General features: G+C 40.4%; 1 protein-coding gene across 4 annotated transcripts in view; it reads left to right on the top strand.

The window, feature by feature from the left end:
• Window positions 1-22,171, top strand: part of LOC133275458 (glypican-5-like) — a 382,437-nt gene that overhangs the window by 63,137 nt on the left and 297,129 nt on the right. The window lies entirely within an intron of this gene.

Raw genomic sequence — 22,171 nt, 5'->3', positions numbered from 1 at the left:
TGATGGTTGGTTGTGTGTTTTGATATTCTCTTGTGTTGCCAAACCATTTGTAGGTGTAAATGAAAATGCATTTGTTTGTTGATGCTGAAGAGCAAGCACCCTAACTGATATGTCAAATGAGAACACAGCTCTCTCTTCATGTCAAGATGTTTCACTACCAGGCAGGTGACATGAAGAGTGATCTCTTTTCAAGAATTATGGCCACACAGTTGAATGTGAATGCATGAAGGAACCAGTGTTGTGAAAGTCTTTTCTTATAACTCTTGCCATTCTCAAAGCTACCTAGTCCTAACAGGTTGATGTAGGTCTATGTAGTTTCTTCATGCAAATAGTTATTGTATTACGAAAGGAAGAAGATGTTTGGGTAGGATTGTGCACTCTACAGTGGTGAGCATTGGAGACTTTTGCTCCAGAAAGGCATTTAAGCATAGGCTGTAATCTTCAAATATAGAAGAGTTGAATAATTGCATCAATCACTGAGTGATGAATCCAGCTTACTGACTTCTGTGGGCCTAATTATGTGCGTAATTTTAACTCACTGCTTTGCTATGTTTAGTGCTGAGCACCCTCATGCAGTGAGTTTTGAAAACAAGGCAGTAGTTATTAAAATACAAAGTGTTGAGGTCTGTATGACTAAGCCCATTGTTACAAGGCAAATTTTATCACAGGAGCTGTTTTGTCTGTTTCATTTGTCTGTTTCATTTGGTTGAAAATACTATGAATAAAAGATGTGGAACTAGATGATCTTAAGGGCCTTTCCAACCCTAACCATCCTGTGATTCTATGAGATTGACAAGAAGCGATTGTACAAGTCCGAAAGAAATGTGTAAGCAAGATAAAAATTGGCTTCTGGTTTTAGTTGTTTACCTCTTTCCTTTGTTTTATACCAGTGAATGAGAAATGGCATTTTGGTTTATTTTGAAATTAATTTCCATAATTTTCTTAATATCCGCATGATCAAAAACTTAGGTTGGAGGGCACTTTGGAGGAGCACTGCAGTGAAAGGGGAACTGTTGGCGCTGTAAATGCTGGTAGGTTATTCAAGCAATCTTTCAGTACTATGATTGAATAAAGATAAGGTCAGAATAGATTAACCTACCAGCCCTTTTAGGTCAAGCCTGCAGCTTTATTGTCCATTGCTGATGAAGCCTTTTGATGGCATGAAAGAAGTAGCTGGACATTTCACACAGTTGAAATTTACAAGTATTTTCTGGAAGTGGGTAAATAGGTTGGTTGTTGTAACTTGTTACAGCTGGCCTTCTGTCTGCATTAAGTTGGAGCACTTAAAAGATGGAACTTTTCTCTCTTGCATTGGGAGCTGCTTTTGTTCTTTGCTTTTCTCCCAGGTGTCAGTGAAAAGCTTCTCTCTTATCTTGTTCTATAAACATTCTGTTGCTAAGAGTAGTACTGTGTGAGACATTTACTAGAAGGAAGATCTTTGCCTGAAATTAACTCTCTCCTTTCAGTCTGTTTTGGTTTGTTGCTGTTTTGAATGATAAAGTGTGAGCGTGCCAGAAGCACATTTCAAGTCTGAGAAAAGAAATATCCTTATTTTGTAGCTTTCTGGTGCATTTCAGGTTTTCTGTTTCTTGGAGCAGTGAAAATTGGTTCAGACTTGCTAAAAAAGTAGAAAGGCAATTTATCCATTTTTAATGGTGTTTACTTGTACAATTTTCATGCACAATTTACCTTCTCTTATATATACACATCTTTAGTACTGTTAGTGTAGTCAAAGCAAAGCAGTAGTTATCTTTGCTCCCCACTGCTGAGGAAAAGAAATCTTAACTGCTTTTTATTTACTTTTAGTAGACAATACTGTTAGTATTACACCCATATTGATGGAGTCATTTTCAAGACTTAATGTATGGTACAAGAAATACATTTTTGAGAACATAGTGGGGGGAATGAAATTTCAGTGAGAAGAGAGCAATGTTTGTGGAGTGGGGAACAGAGAGAATGTTTTAAGTTCTCCTCCCCTTATATTCTTTCATGGAAGTCAAAGAACACTTATCTCTGATGACTTGCAGTTAGGCACCACAGGTATTAATAGAAAAGAGCTTTCTTATCTGACTAGGAGTTTTGATACAAGTTTGGTTAAGCACTCACCCTGCACCACCTGGAATACTACAATTGACTGAGGGTGTTTTGGACTTAAAGGGATTTTGGGGTGTTTTTTTTTTTTCCTTTTGTAAATGAAAATGTTCTTGAAGTAGCTTTGCTCACAGCTGAACCAGGACAATTTTCACATGTGCTGGATGTAGTTGTGCAAAATAATCAGTCTGTAAGACTTGATTAAATATACCACAGGCTTGCTGTATTTAGGCTAATGCCCAGTCCATACACATGGACAGCCTTAGCACTGGAGGTTTGTTCCGCTTTCAAAGTTGCCAATATTAAGAGCCCAGTCCTTGCTCAAACACTTGATGAATTGAGCTTCTGCATGGATATATTTTGCCTGAACTACTGTCTCCAGTGCTGTTGCTGCCTGATTTGAGTAGGAAGAGGCACACTGGCATCAGCTGCAAGCCCTAAGATGCCCTTACCATTAGTAGCAGGGCAGGACAAAGGGAAATAGGGAAGAATGAAAGGGGCAGCTCACTGCTTGGGAAGCATGTTATCAGAATCAGCTCCTGAAAATTCTACACTGTCACCAAATCTTTTGGGTGTTTGGCATGGTGAATATACCCATGCCCCAGCGACAGGGTTTCATGGAAAGCTGCTGGATTCACTTTCTCATAGTGTTTTGCTCTGTGGTATAGCCTGAAAGTCATAATCATGGTATTAGTCACTCTACAGATGTTCTAGTAATGACTCTGTTCCAAATGGAGTCAAAGGCAAGGTGAAGTAAGTGGATGAGAAGTGTAAGCATGCCAGGAACAGCATAACAGAGGAGAATGTGCCTGTTGTAAGGATCCCAGTATGTCACCCTATGGCTCTTCACCAGTGGCTTTGGTTTTAGATGCCTTTTGGAATGGATCCGTTTGTCCCATTGAAAATTTGCCCATCAGAAATGTCTCTGCTCCTGAAATGTATGGCTGCAGCCTGAAATGCTCAGCAGAACCATTGAAATGAAGGCTCAAATAGGTTGCTTTCATTTTGTAACTCACTTTGCCCTTTGGTAACCCAAAGTCTCTTTTGAAGTTACTGGTTTATTTGTCCCAGACTTTTTTAGGCTTGCATGTGAACAAATGTATTGGTTTAGCTTAGATTTATGCCTGTAATCATACTACATGTTACTTGGCACAGTCATCCTTCTTTACTCACCCCCTCTCTATTTCTTCATGCAGTCCCTGAGTTCTTTAGGGACACTTCCAAGCAAGGCAACTGCTTCATTGTTAGTGGATTAAAAGTGGTGTGGGTGTGCAGGCTGAAAGTTGCTGTCAGAAGAGGTATCAATAGCCTGACGGGAAAGCTTTATTGTGGGCAGACAGCAGCAAGAACCCTGGCCTCCCTTTTCTGTGTCCTTTATGGAGTGCTAACAGGTGCTATATAAGCACCCACAGGACACTTGGCTCTGCTTCTGTCATCTTATGCTGAGGCTAATTTGAGGTAATGAAAACCCAAGCACTGGTAATTTATTTGTTCTGTTGATGGTCTCTGCAGAGAGGCAGAACAAGATAGTTCGAAAACTACATCGCATTTCAGTCACAAAATTAGCAGGTATCAGAGATACAGTGAAAGTCTTTGTTTGAGCTCAGCAGTTGAAGAAAAATCAATTACTCTTCTTTGCTGCACTCTTTGCTTTTACAGCAGGCAATAGGCATTGTTCACTCACAGCCTCTGAAGAGAAAGCTCATGAATGAAAGCATGTTGGTCATAAAGCAATAATTTTGTGGTGTTTCTCTGAAATCCCATTCATTTAACCTTCGGGGGTTGAATGGCAGGGCCAGATGCTCATATATTTTCCCAGCTATAGATCAGCTTTGTAGCACTCTCTTCCTCTTGCTCCTAACTCAAAAGATTTGGCACAGCTGTGCTTATGTTCCACTTTATATGGAATGGGGAGATGTTGAGAAAGCTGCTTGCTGCTATTTCTAATAACTGGGGTTGCAGTGCTATTGCTGTGTGCACACATTGTTTCACCCTGTTATCTATCATCTGATCCAAGCAAGCAACTGGGAAGGATGTGACTGGTACAAGGCAGAGGGGGTGACCTAGTTGTAGCAGTGATGGGACTCCTGAATGTTAGTAAAATGACTGAAAATTCAGTTAAAGCCCTTCCCAAATCTTCGCTCGCGAAGCCAAGCCAAGCCATCAATGCCCTGTTGATTCCAAAAGTCCTTAAGCACAAAGGTTTTGATCTGGCAAATCAAATCTGATCACCTCCTTGGTGAATGCAAATGGTTGTCTGGTTTCTGTGTGTCTTGGGGATGGATAGCTTTAGTGTGTCCAGTAATCAACTGACCTGATCATCCGCAGAAAGAAGTAATATAGTACCCTGGCACTCAGAGCTAGATGGAGTCAAACCCATTCTCTAATTTGGATGAGTTGCAGTGTTGCTGACACTTTGACTGAATTTCAGAATATCAGCCTGAAATAGGGGTGTCTGCTTAATGTGTTGAAATGCAATGAAATGCATAAACCAAAAAAGCCTTGGCTGGAGACGTGTACTCTGGTTTGTAGTTAACTACTATATGAAGTGTAGTCACAATACCGGAGATGGATGCAGTCCAAAATCAATGAGCTATTTAAAAAGGAAAAAGCCAACCACCACCAACTGAAACCTGCCAACCACTACCACCACCAATGCCTCTGGTTTCCTTTATTTACTGCTGGATTACAGAAATGCAGGAGTGTTGTTTTTCTAAATAGCTTTTTTGTAATACTTGTGCTAGTTCTTTTGTTCAGCCAAGTTGCTACCCACCCCTTTTCACTTGTATAACCCTGCTAAGCAGAGGTTTGTACTCTGGTGAATTTAGAGTGGAAAGCTGGCTGAGATTGTATAATATGGTTTTGGCCCAATGTAAAAACTGACTCCCTACAGAGAGATAGGAGAGACGGGCTCAATTAGAGTACTTCTGTCCACCTTTTGCATACTACTCATTCCTATTCCAATGCACCAAATGATCTGTTTTCTAGCTGGAGTGAAAGCCTGTTTTATGTATGCAACCCAAGGGAGGTTGGAATATTCCTTTCTAGCTGTAGCCTTGCACATGTGAGCTGCATACACATGGACTAGTGCTGTCTGTCTTGTGTGGGGTGCCAGGTGGGAGAAGTTTGTCCTCCCCTAGCCTTTTCTTTTGGCTGCTGCTGTTCTCTGTTGAAATGTAAACACAGCTCTTTATAGGGTACTTCGTTTCCATATATCTCAACCTTTTTTGGAAGAGACTTCCGCATGGTTGCATTGGTACTAGACATGGATACAGTGAGGCACAGGGGAGGCAAATCATAACACAGGAAGAGCCAAGACTGCAACTTAGTTAATCTTTGTGACATCTTCTGATCTGTCTATGAAGTATTTGTGATTTCTAGAGGTCTTGGAGGGGATGAGAATTCTGTTTGACTGTAGTCTTGTGAATCTTTTGCTGCAAGTGGTATGTCCTTTTGTCTTTGATCTTGGCAGGGTTGGGTTACTTTGCCCTGACTGTGGACCTGCTCGGTGTTTCAGGGCAGTATGAGGAAGGGGGTATTTTGCATCAATGTTTGGGTGGTTAGTTTCTTCATTTCTGTTTTGGTGCTACCTTCTTCAGAGGAAGGAATTCCTCTGGTTTGCAATTGTCCTGGGTTCAGCAGCAGCAGTCATTTTTTCTCCTTCTTGGTAGCTGGTGCAGTGCTGTGTTTTTGACTTTCGGCCTGGGAACGGTGCTGATAGAACTGATGTTTTAGTTACTGCTTAAATGTTTGGTCTGGCCAAGGGCTTTCTGAGCCTCATGCTCTGCCAGGGAGGAGGGGAAGCCGGGAGGAAGCAGAGACAGGACACCTGACCCAAACTAGCCAAAGGGGTATTCCATACCACAGCACGTCATGCCCAGGAGGTAACTGGGAGTTACCCGGAAGGGCTGGGAAATGGCAGGGTTGGACAAGGTATTGGTTGGTACTCTGTTGGGAGGGGTGGGGCGAGTTATCGGTTGGTTGGTACTGAGGTGTTGTATTCTCTTCCCTTGTTATTTCCTTTTTCATTATTATTACTGGTGGTAGCAGCAGTAATTTGTGTTATACCTTAGTTACTAAACTGTTCTTATCTCAACCAGTGAGAGCTGATTTTTTTCGATTCTCTTCTCCATTCGTCCGGGAGTAGGGGGAGGGCAAGAAGGGGGGGAGGGCAAGAAGGGGGGGAGTGAGTGAACGAGTTGTGTGGCTGGGCTTAAACCACAACAGCAATCCACTGTAGTTTATGGTGGGTGGAAGCAATGGAAGGTGAACTGTAGCGTAAGAGAGCCAGAGTCCATTAGAAATAAGCACCCTGTGTGAGAAACTTATGTGCTATAGTGGTGAAGCATTACCCTTGTGGGAGATAGTTTTCTGATTCTGCCACCCTGTTGTTAACCTCTTCATTCGTGCCATCTCTGTTGATGAGATGTCAGGAGCTACCACGTGTTCCCCCATGCTGCACACAGGTACTGTCAGATCAGGTGAGGCAGCAGGGCCACCAAACATAACCTTGTCCAGTGGCCAGTAAGTGATCAGGGAAATAGGACAGAGATGTGAACACACTTCCTTTTTATCCCCTGGTTCCATGGAGAAGGATTGTTCACAGGTTGTCTGAGTCGAGGCTGAGAAGCGTCCCTTATTCTTTGGTAACGTTATCCATTGTTGGACCCACAACCCATTAATGCCTCTTTCACTGGGTTATCTTTCAGCTACCACAAAGAAAGTGGCCATGGTGACCACATGCTGACTGTGATTTCATTGTGTGTCAGGTTGCTTGCTTTAAACATTCTCCTCCTAATTTCCCTTTTGTCACTTTAAGTTTTATTGTTCCAAGGTACACTACTGCCAGTATAATGATTCATCTTCCATATGCTGTGTATAGTTTAAGAGCCCAAGGCTTTGCTAAGACTTCAGTCTTTGCATGTGGGGTAAGGGAAGGAATGTCACATTCTTTTGTAATTGTCCTTTTCTCACAAAATATAAAAGCGATAGTTTGCAATGTGATATCCCCACGTGCTCTCACCTTTTATCTTCTGAATGTGCAAAATCAAAAGGAAGTGTTGATGATGTGCCAGGGACTGTGAGCAAATATTAGCAATACGTTGTAAATAGTGATTGTTGAACTCACTATGCAGCTTGTGTGTGTTTGGTCTCTAAATGTTTCTAGTGGTGTTGAGGTATTCTTTTGGGTGAAAGACTACTTGTGATCCTTTGGAACAATACCTGATCAGATGTTGCCTGTACACTTTTGTCAAGATTCTAAGTTCAGATTGACAGCTTCATGCTGTAAATCACAAGGGAATGAAAGTGTTGCTTTCCTGGTGTCTTGTCTTGTTCCGTTTTCCATAGAGATTGGAATTGGTGTGATGTTCCACTATCCATAAATAAGGAATGTGCTTTATTTCTGTGACATGAAAGTTGAAAGTTAAATGTGGAATAAACCCTGAATAAACCTCCATCTTTAACTTTTTTTTCTGTAGAGCATATGAAACATAAGAAGATTGTGCACAGAAGTTCACCCCCCCTCTCGGGTCCTCTAAGACCTTGAGTGCCTCTTGATTTTCCCCATACTGTTTCACCTACTCTAGAGTACATTATGAAAATGAAGAATCCAATGCTTTTTACTACTTTCACTGTTTTTCACTGTTTTTTCGTGGTTATCTGAATCCTACTTGAAAACATCATTTCCCTAGCCAAACTCCTGATCACATTCTCTGTTTCCTTGATACTGCTACCTTTCTGCACCTCAAATACGCATTTCATCTTGAATTTTGTAGTGTAGCCCATGCTGCTAGTCAAGTGTGATTTGTGATCTCAATGTCAGTTACTGTCACAGGCCAGTAATGGCAGCTTTTTCATTCACTTAGGATAAAAATTCAGATGGGTACTTTTTTTTTAGAGTTCTCTATGCCGTCTTTCGTGTCAGAAGAGAGTGCACTGCAAAGATCCTCTGCACCTTCATTGTCTTCCTTCAAAGGCTGTTCTTAAACCTCACCTTGTGTCATGATAAAACACTTCTGAAAGGTCAACCCAAAATATGCTGAATCCACTGCCTGTTATGTTGACCAGGTTCATATCTGTCAGCTATCTTGCTATCTTTTTCCTTTCCTTTTATTGACAGCTCTGAGACAGGCACCATGGTTTCTCCTGGATCTCTACAGTACCTGTGATCCTGGTGTTCTTTTAGAATCCCTAACTTCTATAGTAATGTACATAACTGTTGACCTCTGTAATATTTGCATGTTTGTAATTGTATTGATGTAGCCCCCTGCTGTGCCCTGTCATTTGGGCAGCTTGTTAGGAAGGAGAAATTTAGTCTTTGACACAGGAAAAATCCAAGGGAGGGATAATGGAAGAAATTCCACTTTCTCATCAGAAAATTCTGATGACTTTATGCTTTCAAAATCACAAGTTCAGGTGGAAAATCTAATGAAAACTTGTGAAGAACACTTAATTCTAGCCATGGAATGTAACAAACTATCTTGCAAACCTTATCTAGTAGGAAGATCATGTCCACAGAAATCTCTGTAGGGGAACTAAAGCTAGTGACTGTATTGCTAATAGTGGATTTCTCCTTAAACATAGGAAAGCTTTATATTGTCTCATTTATTACACTGAAATGACCTTATAACAATCTGCAATTGACAGTGACACTATGGAATCGCCAGCACTGTGAGTAGGTCAATGTTACCAGAGTTCCTGCACGTTGTATGCAGGTTTAACTTGTGAAACAGTGTGCAGTTCTTTTTCAAGAATGCAATATGCATATTTGTGCTTGTGGATAACCGGGGGATATTAGTCTTAACGGAAGCTTATCTTGGTTATCATTATATACTTATGAGCATCAATTTTTTTGCCTTGTTGCTAGAATTATTGTGCTTTGAGTGCTACACAGAAATGTTACATTGTTTAGCTATCTTGGTTGCTTTTAAAAGTGATTAAATATAGATTTTTATATAATTGCTTGGCCTAAGGCTTTAAAGGGTGGTATAATTCCGTGTGGAGTGGGGAGAGAAATATACATTAAATATACTTAAAAGGAAACAGAAAGTCATCTAGGTAAGATATCATGCGCTTAGACTTTATAATCACCATGTAAACTTGTTTCCTGGCCTTGTCTAGCTGTTGCTGTCATTTGAAACCTAGAATGTAAGCAATTTGGGGCAGGGACAGTTCTTCATTATCTATTTATAACCGTGGTTCATGCAATGTGGGTAGGGTGTATTGGTGCTAGAACAAGACTTCTAATGAACACGCACATCATGTGTTGGGTCATCTTCTATCTCTGTGTTTCTATTTCACTTATCTGTTGTCATAAGGATCCTTTTCTTCCTCTTTGTTCTTTCCAGTACCTTGACAGGCTCTTTACCATCTCTCTAGAGTATAAAAGCATGGTGTAAGCGTAGCCCAATAAATCAGTAATAAATTAGTCCAGATAGAAATAAAACACAAAGATAGCTGAAGAGAAGGGGTTCACTCCTAAAAAAAGGAAAATTAAGAAAAACCTGCAAAGCCAAGTGAGCAAATGGATCTGAGGGCTTGACTACCTGGGGAGCCTTTAACACAGGTGCTCTTGCGAGGGCAGCATTTTTGTGACAGTGTTTCTGGAATCTCATTTTGTGTCCTTTCTTCTGGAGTTACACGGTTGATTCATAATTGTGTTTTGAAATTTCTGAGGTCTCCTTAAAAGGGGCAGAAGGCTCTTCTGACGTGGCATCTCCATACAGGAAGCATTACTGCTTAGTCTCTAATGACAACTGCAGTGGCTCCACTGCAATTGTGTGAATACTTCAATACATCTAATGAAATTAAGTTATTCTCAGTGAAATTAAGTCCAAATTCGGACTTGACTTAAGTTAGTCTAACATTCTGGGGTGGTAGGAGAGAAAGGGTGAAGACCCAAAACCAGTACCTAAAGGGATCTACAGGAAATCTGGAGAGGGTCTTTTGACAAGGGCATGTAAAGCTGAGGTGTTATTTCAGTAATTCAGCTTTTAATTGCGTATCCCTTTCTGCCAAAAATGATTGATTGTTTAAATGTCCTCTCGTTTTATCAGCCCTTTTATTGTGAGATTGAAAATAGGAAAGACATTATGTTAGGCCATTTCTAGGTGCAAAATTCATTCTTTGAGCAAGGATATAGGTACAGTAACATTGAAACTGTTAGGCAATTCAGTAAATGCAGGAGAAAAAACATTGGAGATAAAGTTTTGATAATGCAACGAAAGCAATGTTTTGACAATGTAATGCAAAAGAACTGATCTACAGGAATTCCTTCCTTGTTTCTCACTGTCGCTTCAGAAAGATGATTGAGCAAGGCTAACAAAGTTAAGAGAGCAGCTATCTCAAAGCAAGTATATTCAGGAGAAGACAATTGGTTCAAATCTCAGCCCCATGCCCCAGTAATGATAATGTGGCATTTGTTTGCTCTCTGCTCTCTTCTGCCAACTTTCATGGATAAAACCAATTTTACTCAGAAAATGAAATGTGAATTGGCATTAAGAAATATACTTCCATTATTTTCTTACCTTGTTTTAGGAAGAAAATGTGGAATGTCTTAGATTCTTCTGATTTTTCTTTTTTTTCCCTGAAGTTATCAATTCATCTCTGTTATGCAGATGTATTTTGCTTTTTACTTTTAAAGCAGTTTGTATATATGCCTTTTAGTAATGCTGTGTGACATAATGCATTATTGATCTAAACTCTTAAATGTGTATAGTTGTAAAAAGAGGATAATTTTTTTTTTCCTTCCACTTATTACCAGAAGATGACTTATTGCAGTTGCTGTCATGTGGGGTGTTATATTTATGGGGTAGGACATCATTGTGCTGTATATAAAACCGTAAGAAAATATGCCAGTGCCAGGATGATGACTGTATTACTGTAATGTGAGAGACAGCAGAATATAGACAGATGGAGGGTGTGTAAATGCAATAGGCTCATATTTTTCAGTGTAAGAGACAGCAGTCTTAGTGTTTACAAGCACATTTGTAATGTTGGGATTGTTAGATCAGGTTTCAGAGTTTCTGTGCTTCATCTTTGTTAAAAATGTGCTTGTTCCTCTAGAGTGTCATTGTTTCCCAGGTGTCCCCACAGTTGGAGGGCATTGTGGTTGAAGTGGATAGGCTTTGAGGGTAGTTTGGGTTAGAGCTGTATTTCAGTGATGTGGAGCAGTTGGAGAGAGTCCATGGAGATGCTGTGAGGGCTGGAGCACCTCTGCTATTGAGATGGGTTGGGAGAGCTGGGCTTATTCAGCCTGGAGAAGAGAAGGCTCCCAGGAGACCTTGGAGCAGCTTCCAGTGCTTAAAGGGCCCAAGAAGAAAGCTGTAGAGGGGCTTTTGACAAGGGTCTGTAGTGACAGGACAAGGGAGAATGGCTTTAAACTGACAGAGATTGCGAGGGGAAGTTTGGCAGAGGTTGACTGGAGAAGCTGTGGCTGCCCCATCCCTGGCAGGTTGGACGGGGCTTGGAACAAACTGGTCTAGTGGAAAGTGTCCCTGCCCATGGCACGGGGTTGTAACTGGATGAGCTTTAAGATTCCTTCCAACCCAAACCATTCTATGGTTCCAAGAAAGTCATTGTGATGACAGCAGACACTAGCCAGCATGGAACAAGCATCCTGCACATAGCCAGCACCATGTGAAACTCATGCTTGAAAGCAATGCCTTCTGTGAGGGGCAAAGAAATTATGGGATGTTATTTCTTTCTTACGTGTAGCCTAAGTACATTAGGCCACAACAACATTGCGTCAGTTTGCAACATTTGCAACTACTTCCAGTTGTGTGGGCCATTATTTTGTCTGCAGTGTTACAGTGGTTTATACTTATTGGGCAACCTGACAGTTATGTTGTACATTTGATCCTGCTTTTTGTATTGCTGTGAAGTCTGGGTCATACTTCCTGCAGCGAAGGTGCAGACTTTAGGCAGAAAGCAATCAAAGGAGAAAATAGCATGAAGTAGTAACTCAGTCTTCATGTATATAACCATCTTTCAGTACTGTTTGGGATAATGAAGGAGTTTGTCTGTGTATTCAAAGTAAAATAAATTTTAGTGATTCAGAAGTGCTCTCTTGAAAAGTTCCTATTGAGGCCATTGCCATCCTGCAGTTACTTGTAAGGATTTATATACAAGATGATTTTCACACATGTGGGCTCTTGTCTCTGAGTATCAAGCTACTGAATAGCAATGGCAGATGTTATGAGGTAGATAAACTACCAATGTGGGACAAAGTAGCTCTTGCTGAGATGAATGTTGTCTTGTACCTGATATTCTAGGAATGAGAAATGGTGTTTCCTGATTAAAATTTATTTATATCATCTTTACAAAGCTGAATATTTGGGGCTTGGCTTTGGTCCAGAAGCAGTTAAAAATCCCTGGTAATCTTTCCACTGATTTAATTGAGCTTGGACCCTGGCTCCAAGAACAGAATTACAATGCCAAAGAGAAGGGGAGGCTTCTCTTTCTCAAGTGAGGATTACTTTACTTGGATGTGCTATGGAAGATATTGCTAAGTGGCAAATGAATGAACCCCAATTGGTATGAGCCAGCTCAAAATCACTACTGAACAACCTCCTCCTGGCAATCTGCAATGCAGCCGACAAATACAGTTTCTTGTGAGGAGGATCATATGTTGTCTTGTGCTGGGGGGCAGTAGGAAATCAGAAAGTGCCAAAAGAACATATGAGATGTTTGTACTTAATTTGTTTTTATATATACACATATATATACATATGTATACACATATACAGAGAGAGGCAGGCACATGCTTTTTTAATCTGGATTTATTTAATAGTACTATTTATGGTGGCTGTGTCCAGCAGAAGAACTAAATATATAAAGACCCAAAATCCAGTGTAGTCAATTTTTTGTTGAAAACAAATAATTCTTATGATGTTTTAACGACTTACATGCTAAATGTAGCTGATAAAATACTCTTTTGTCATCCCCCCTCCAAATTCTAAGTCTGTGGTGATCAGACACACCTTCCTTACTGCTTCGGTATTTGGTAGCAACATTTGGAAAAGCTGGAGGAAGAGAAGCAATATTTTGATATTCAAATGCACAGAGTAAATTCTGTGCATCTACTCATACAAACAGTATGAGAGGAGTTGACATACTTTGTTTCACTGGATTTGCCATTGTAGTTGGGTAGGAAAATAGAAAATTTTAGAGTCAGAGCCCTTCAGGGTTCTGTGGCTAAAGGAGGACTTCTGTGTCACAAACATTCCCCTCAGCTGTATTAATTCATCTAATAACAGATGCCATCCTTCCCTAATAACCTTTCATTTTCCGTAATCCTCAGTCTGCCATCCTTACAGCAAAGCTATTGCTGTTCAAGACTGGATTTATTTTGAGACATTTATGGCTGTTGTACAGCAACACACCTGACATCAAGCTAACCCAGCAGAGCATACAACTCGGGTATGCTCTCAGCCCTGATACTTCACCCAAATAAGTCTGAGAGCTGTGGGCACTGGTTGAAGATGGAAGCAGAATCAGCCTGCTGATAGGGAGCTCTCTGTGAGTAGAAGTTGAGGTTCAGTCATTTTTTCTTGCAGACCGTAGCTGATGCTACATGCCGAGGTTTATTTAGTAGTACACAGCTACCATTTCTTCTGAGCATACTGTTAACTTCAAAGTGAATTGTAGTTTCTTAATGAATCAGGTACATTTTCAGCTGGAGAATAGGAAATGTCACTGCAGTGGTTTAAGGCAGAATTGGTTTATTTTTCCTTATCTAGATGCTTTCTAATGGGATATGAGATTTGCCATCTTCTGTGTTTTAGTTATTCACAAATAACTTCAATATTCCTCTCCCTTCCCCCCCCCTTTTTTTTTCCTAAGTATATTCAGTAGGTTTGAGAGACAAGGTTAACCTCAACAATGATTTTTGCTATTGCAAAAAGGAATACTTAAGGATTCAAGGACAATTGAGACAAAAGTAAAAATTCTATGAAAAGAAGTATCTTCACATCTACCCACTGTCTGCTTAGCAATAATGTTCTGATGAATAGCAAAGGTGAAATAAGCCCAGGGATGGCACAGCTTCAAGGAAAACACAATGAACTAATGAAGGCTTCTAAAACTTCTTAGTCATCTTTCTGTCTGCAAATTGATTCTCCGATTCTCCTCTTAGCTACTTGAAGATGAGTGACTTGAGTGAAGGCTTTTGAGTTACATTAGATATAACTGGTGTAAATTACAACAGCATGAGACCCACAGTGCTTTATATTGTGATGGCAGAGACAAATCTTATCTAAAGATTCCTGGTTCTGTAGAGGATGAAACCTTCATTCTCCTGTCATCATTCAAGGCAATAGAAAGTTTTATCTAATTTTATAATCTGTCTGAACAGAAACTTTTGAGGCTATAAACATTATTTAAGGGTGTGCTTTCTTGCATTTTCGAAACCATCATCAAGGTATTTTCTTCAAGCAGGCATCTTTTCCTACAGGCCTGGTTTTGATCTTCCTTTATGACTGATGAGTTTTGTAGCATTTTTTAGTGACTTTTGATTTAAAAATCAAATAGAAAATAAAAAATATTTAAAGATTAAATAAAACTGGGATACTAAAAGCAAAAAGCAGGCTTACAACCACCCCTACTTCCAGCCCTCCCACTCCCACTGAAAAAGTGAAACGCACCTTTTGGGATTGCTGCCTTATCAAGTGCCACCAGAACATGTGCTGTGTTTGGTGCAGCGCAGGGTCCTATTTAAGCAGGGGTTCTGAAGACATGGGATATTCTTGCAGTGGATCAGGTAGCTAGGTGTTGTGGTTTAAGCCCAACTAGTAACTCAGAACCACTCAGCTGCTCTCTGCCTCTCCCCCTGCTCCCAGAGGGATGGGGAGAAGAATCAAAAGAATGTAACTCCCACAGGCTGAGATAAGAACAGTCCAGTAACTAACGCAAACCACTACTGGTACCACCAATAATAATAATGACAAGGTAAATAACAAGGGAAGAGAATACAACCGCTCAACCACCTGCTGACGGATACCCAGACTGACCTGAGCAGGGATCCCAGCTTCTTGGCTTCTGTACCTTCTAGTTCGTGACCATCAGCCCCATTGTCCCAGCATCGGAGCAACCAGGTGACGATGTCTGCGCCTGATTGACAGGTAAAAACTTTTTTGCATATTCTGTAGCTCAGTTGAGGTCTGGGGTCAAGAAGTCACCTCTTCTGCCTCTGATTCACGTACTAATAACTCCTGGTCAGACGCTGCCCTGGGTGGCGAGTACATTGTTTCTTCATCTTGCTTCATCTTTCTTGCCTCTTTTTTGCTTTTCCTCTTGTGTACGGGGCAACCGATATTTGCATGAATTGGTCCTCTGCTTTAGCTGCAGTGATTATCACTGTGGTCAGAGTGGCTGCAGTATCTGGTTTTGGGGTTTGGGTAGCTGCTGTGCTTGTCACTGGGGCTGGTCTAACTGCTGTCTTGGAGCTGGAGTAGCTGCACTGTCTGCGGCTGGAGTTGGAGTAGCTGCTGTCCTTGTTGCTGGGGTTGGTGTAGCTGCTGTACTTGGAGTAGCTGCACTGTTTGTTGTGGTTAGAGTTTGAGTAGCTGCTGTACTTGTTGCTGGGACTGGTGTAGCTGCTGTCTTGGACTTGGAGTAGCTGCATTATCTGTTGCTGTTGGAGTTTGAGTAGCTGCTGTACTTGTAACTAGGGTTTGTGTAGCTGCTGTATTTGGAGTTAGAGTAGCTGCATTGTTGGCTGCTTTGCCATCAGATCCAGAGACATTTTTTATCCTTTGAAGGTGCTGGATGGTGTTGAACAGGGCTCTGTAAGCATAGGCCAAGCCCCAGCACATTGCCATGATTTGTCCATCTCTGGTATGACAGGGATGACAACACACCTCATTTAAGTGTTTTACTAACTTGTCTGGATTTTGCACTTGTTCAGCACTCCAGTTCCAAAGCACTGGAGGGGCTCACTGGCCTAGATACTTGCCCGTAGTATCCCACACACCCTGCCACTCATGACTGCCCAGCCTCCGGGATAATCTCTTGGTCCTCTTATATCATTGTCTAACCCTAGACAAGACCCAAACTTGACTCTGCTTAACTCCTGGGACCAGACAAAATGGTCGTGGGTAAAACACACTCTATATGCATGCCAACATGATGATCCCCATCACAATCAGCAGGCAGGTCTCAAGGGTACTCAAATGCTATTCAAAACCTTCAGAACTCTCAAATGATGCTGTAAAGGGTCTGTTGGGTGAGCTGGGAAGGTAAGGGAACGTCTCCTTCACAGGTTGACCACCAGAGGAGGGGAGGGAAAAGATGTGTAATTGCTAAACACTTCTATTATATACCTCTCAAAGTATAGAGGTGGTGACTACACTGGGGACTCAAGCCAGATCAGTTTCATGATCAATGATTCTATTGTATTACAACTCATTACCATAAAGCACAATGAAACAAAAACCTTAGCCCAAGGCCCCCAGACAATAAACACTTAACACAGCAAATACCAGCTGTAAGTAAGGTACAACATGCTGAAACTGTGAGATCAAGAGCAACAACTTCGAGACCCAATAAATCAGCATTGTGATAAAGGACTATTAATCCGAAACAATGAATGCTTATCACACATAAGCACACTCTCCTCAGATCTCTTATCTCAACCCTTCGTGTCCCACCTTGGGCATTAAAAAGAACTGTCATGGTTTAAACCCAGCCAGTAACTCGGAGCCATGCAGCCGCTCTCTCATTCCCCTCTGACCTTTCAGACGAGATCGGGTGTTTTCAGGGTGGTGTGGCCGTAGGCAAAGGATGAGAGAGGCAGTTCACTCTGTTAGCGTAGTATCCAAGCACTTTTTCTTGTGTGAAGTGCTGGGGAGCCACACATAACTGCATTCAGGCCAGGGAAGAGACTGCAAATACATTTACTTTTCTTTTAATGTCCTTTCTTGAAAGAAAAGCTGAATATATTCTTATTATATTCTTGTCAGCTAATTTTTTTTTATGCCTAAGGTTAACAATCCATTCTCATCTTTCTTCCTTCATGTGACTCACTGGCTCCCAGCCAGGTTTAGCCATAGGTTCACGTACTTTAAAGATAAACACATGATTAGGTTCTTTGTTTGGTACCAAAGAACTCAATATTCTGTAGATCAACCATTTTGGTTTTGTACAGGTTTTAGTGATCTGCCAGGAAACGAGTTTCAATGGCCTGAAGGCTCCTGAGCAAAGTAACTCAAGTCTATTTATATGGTAACCTTTGAAATGTTCAGATTCACACACATGATAATTTGTTTGAGTAAAGATTTGGATATAAAAGTGGAATTAAACCTTTATGATGACCTTTAGAATAATTTGGACACATTTTCATCTTGGCTTGCTCTTTAAAACCTATGCAGTTACTGATCCATTATGTGGGTAATGAAACATTATCTGAAGCGGTTTTAATATCTGTGTTGAGCTATAAGTGTGAAGAGGCTCTCTTGTTTGTATTTGGATGCTATTTCTGGTTTGTTTTCAACTTAGCTTGTAAACATGATGAGGTACGCAAGTGTTCGTTCTTTTATTTTCAATTTTGCACTCCATTTAGCTTCTATGTTTGGCTGTATCCCTGATTGTGCATCCTCCAACGGGGAGGAGGGTTTCAAGATTTTAAGTATTGAAGAGGTTTACTCCTATTAAAACCTTCTAAATATGTACATTACGTGTGAAGTCCTGGAAGTTCTTCATTCTGCTTAGTTTTTACAGAGCTAAGTCCACTACTTTAAATGCCATCCTGTTTTGTATCCACATCATGTCTGTCACCAGTGATATTGAGGACCATTTGATGTTTGGTTAAATCATATTAATACATTGAATCTGTACATGATGTTTCAGAAGTTGTAATTTAAGAGAAGGAGCATGAATACCCTGAATACCCTTTACAGTGGAAAATTATATGATAGCTTCAGCTGTATGGCTTTTAACCAGATGTGGTGCAGGTTGGACCCTGTGTTGTTGGTTTTTAACCTTGTAATACAGAACAAGTCCCAGAATTTAGTTAACAAATATTCTGAGTTAGGGTAGTGTGGAGTCAATGTGAAATTATAGATCAAGTTGAAATGTATGGGAGGGTCACCACCAAACCAGTCCTGGAGAAAGAAAACTTGGAGAATCACTTATGTTCTGCTTAAAATCGGTTCTGAAAAATGTGATAATTATGATGTTCACCAGCAAATCTGAACCCATATAACCTGTAGGCCAAGAAGTGTGCAGTGTGATTTCCTTTCATTTAGACTAGGAGATTTCCATATGCGACATCATAATGTCTGAATAATGACCTTGTATTCTTTGTATAGCTGGAAAAACACAGTGTGATAAAGAGATATGGACACTATTGTTTCCAAATTGAGGAACAGAATTCATCAGGAGTATATGCGTGTACCTTTGGCTGGCAGCAAAGAGAAGGAAAAAAAGAAATAAAAGCTGCTGTCCCATTTTTTTATTGAAAATGAAATAGTTTTCAATCAACATTCTTGAAGTGTGGCAGGCCTTTCCAAAAGAACCCATTCAGCATCTCACAGGGACCCTGGAACTTCCCTGCTGGTCCTGTGTGGGACCAGAGTGTTTCTATTTACCATTCATGGACTTGATTAAAATCAGAGCTAGACTGAATTTAACTCTGTGAATGCTCTTGACCATCTCTGAATAACTGAACCTATTTTACCCCAGAACAGAAACAGCATGCTTTGCAATCATATTTCTTGTTGAAAGATTCTTTTTGATGTTAGAATTCCAGATTAATACAGTTAAAATCCCAGATAGGCAGCACTTGTGGTTCCTTGCACTTTCAAATCAAAATGCTGCTTTTGGGGTATCAGAAGTGCTCAGTGGCTTGTTAGTAAGAAAACCATACCCCATCCAAACCATCTACGTACTTCTATGGATGGGAATTTGCATGCACATGTCAGATATCTCAAACTAAGCTCAGGTAGTTTCTCATTTTAGGCAGCAGAATTTCCTGATGAAAAATAATATTTGTTAAATATTCTCCCAGTTGTATTATTTATTAAATCCATATTGAATGTGTCTGCCTACAGAATAAATTGATTTCAGTTCTACAGCATAACAATGAGCTATTCTAAAGAATAAAGGCAAAAGAAAGGAAGAAAAAAAAAGTTACTTTTAATAAAAGAAGCCAGATGCTGACTTCATATATTCTGGGGAAGAAAACCCAGGTAAACTCGGTGCTTTTCATTGAGTCCCTTTAGTGAAATTATATCTGGCGTTTTGATCTAATGCAGTTCTTAATGCAGTAACATCTTTTGGCTTAAGAGGCTCCTTACTCTTTCCAGACCAATAAATCTCTGTGAGGCTGCTGCATGAGGTTGGTTTTAGTGCCTTTGGCAGCAGGGGTAACTCATGTTGCTTATAGATGATTTCTTTGTGGGGGTTTATTTTAGCACGTTCTGATAAATTCTGCTCCTTCGGCACAGCTTCTAATAAAAGAAAGGAATGCCTTTTTTGTTTTCAGAAATTGTGAAGTGTATTTTTAAAGAAAACAATTTTAACTTTTTAGGTCCCAGTGAAAACGAGAATGTAAGCCAAGCAATAAGGTAATTATTACAGTACTATTAGGTTACAGAGCTTTAAATACCAATATGAAAACTGGCTGTTAAGGCCTTGATGTCAATCTGTCAGCAGAGACCTTGTATTGGACCTGTAGGCTCTGATTCTACAAGCACAGAGTTATTGAGGGCAAAGTTAAGAACGCACATGTAAGATCATCAGGAGCGAGATCTTAGCAGCATGTCTCTTCCTGTTGTTGTCTACTCGATTCCCAATTTTCAGTTAAAACATGTTCTATAAGCTGGATGAAGTTACTGGTTGGCGGTGTTTCAGCTTTCACACCCCTTTTTTGAAGGACATCTTGAAATAAAGGTGACTTAAGGTCACCTAAGGAATGTTTGGAAAGAAATCCACTCTGAAGTGCTCAGCAGAATGAATTTTTAGAGCTTTACCTCTTCCAGCTTTTCTGTCCACCATGCCAATAACATGCATCCTGGGTTTAGGTCTTCCAGGTCAAATTCTGTGGTAGTGAAAAATGCAGCTTTACAGCAGGAGAGTTCTTTGCCATCTGTTTTCAATTGGGTAGGTGAAGGCTAGAGAGTGCCAGGGGTGGATTAGAATCACATGGAAGACTCCAGATTTATTGTGTTTGCAAGTGGCCATTCACAGCAACATAGTGGGTTAGTGACTTCTGGGACAGAGGAAGGATTGAAGAAAAAAAGAAGAAATCCAAGATCTCCCTGGTGATATTTAGATAAAATAAGTGAAATTATATTTCTGAAGGTAAATGGCAATAGGTGAGATCCTTTAAAGGCAGCAAAAAAGTTATTGGGCAAATAGATGCTTGGACTCTGAGAACTCAGGGCATTATATTTTGTGGAAGATGGGAAAGAGTTCTCTATTGCAAATGTACAGGGTTGCGGAGAAAAAAAAAGAAAACAAAGCTAGAAATATTCAATATGTGTGTTAATGACATCTCTGAGGAGGAAGTCTGCAGTAATCCCATTCTACTCATTCACAAACTTCTTATTCAAGAGTCGGAGCTTCCTGACGAGGAGGCTGAGATTTTGGAAGGAAGGTTGTGACTTCTGAAGCATGGTGTTTTGATAGGAGCCTAAGAGATTTAGGCTGTTGTCATAGGAGCAGTTTAATTAGTGCTCTCATAGCTGATAGTTTTCAAACCTGAGAGTACTTCATCTTGAAACCAAGTGAGGTAATTTGAGTTCATCCTGAAAGGATTAGTCTTGACAGTCAATCTTCAGATACTTTCTGAGAGTAGAAAAAGCAGCCTGTTGTAATGGTTTATTATTGCTATAGAACAAAAAGTGATGTAGTCAAAGTCTAGTAGCTTTATTTACACTTTTCTCCTTGTTTTGAATGTGGTATTTCATGTTTCCCAACCTTTTTGTTATTTATCAGTGGTTTATTCTGAAAATTGACTGACTTGTTTTCAGTGACTGTACTTGAAAAGTAAGGAGCAAACTTCTTTGGTTGACTGTCTTCTTGTGTGAATGCTCAGCAAGCAATAAGGAGCAGCATCTCTGGGACAATGCTCCTTGGGTGGACCAAGTTGCCATTTTATAGTCTGGATTTGGTCATATCCTTGGAGAAGATGACGCCAGTCTTCTCATCTTTCCTGCTGCTTGTCTGAGTTTGAACCTGCAGTAACAGACCATTCTTTCCCTGTGCTGCCATAACAAGTTTTTTGCCATCCACCTCTTAGGAACATCATTGCCACACATCCTGGATCTTGCTTTTTAGCTTTAATTTTAAGAGGGCTCAGTGCTTGCTACACAGCAGGCAATTGAGTGTTTTTATTGATCTGATTTCATGACCCTAAACCAAAGGGTAATTGATATTGGAAAGCAGTGATTTTAAATTCTGTTGTATAAAACAGAGTTATTTCATAGTAATAAATGCTGCAAGCTAGCAGCAAGGTCAAAAGCTTAATATGATTCAGACAAGGATTGCGTGTATTCTGTTTATCTTGCAGAGCATAATTTATAATGGACAATACTTTCTTAAAGAGAGTTCATTTTTCAGTATATATTTTCTTTTTTTCCCTTGTAAAGCAGCTCAGATGCATGCAGTGGCTCTAAATGGGCCAGCACTCCACTGCAGCGTGACCATCTTCCCTACTCCCAACCTCCCATGTTCCTGTTTTAATAGCCTATAGGAATTGAAGGGTTCTTCACTTTACACATCATTTACTTTATGCAGTGAATTGCTCAAGGCAACAAAACTGAAAGGTAATGAGCCATCCAGATGATTTTCACTCAATAAGACTTCAGTGCTGTGTTGCTTGGTTTCCTGTGACAGCAAGTTGAGTGCTTTTCTGATCCAAACAATAATCTTAAGACAAGGCATTAAAATAAGATGTAAAAAACTTCAAGTACACATGCAGATGCTAAAGCAATGTGTTGCCCTTCTCCATGCTTCAGGAAATGTGGCTGTCTTGTTTAAGGACAAGGAGAGAGCTCTGCCAGCAGCCTTTTGCTGACAAGTTTTGTGTCTGATCCATAGGAGATGGATCAAATCTAGGTGCAATCACACCAAATGCTAG

The sequence above is a fragment of the Pezoporus flaviventris genome, unplaced genomic scaffold (genome assembly GCF_033815535.1).
Source record: "Pezoporus flaviventris isolate CSIRO_AGI_PZ_B2104156 unplaced genomic scaffold, CSIRO_AGI_Pfla_v1 ptg000040l, whole genome shotgun sequence".
In the NCBI taxonomy this organism is placed as follows: Eukaryota; Metazoa; Chordata; class Aves; order Psittaciformes; family Psittacidae; genus Pezoporus; species Pezoporus flaviventris.
Note: the sequence above shows the minus strand (reverse complement) of the source record. Positions and strands in the feature narration are given on the sequence as shown.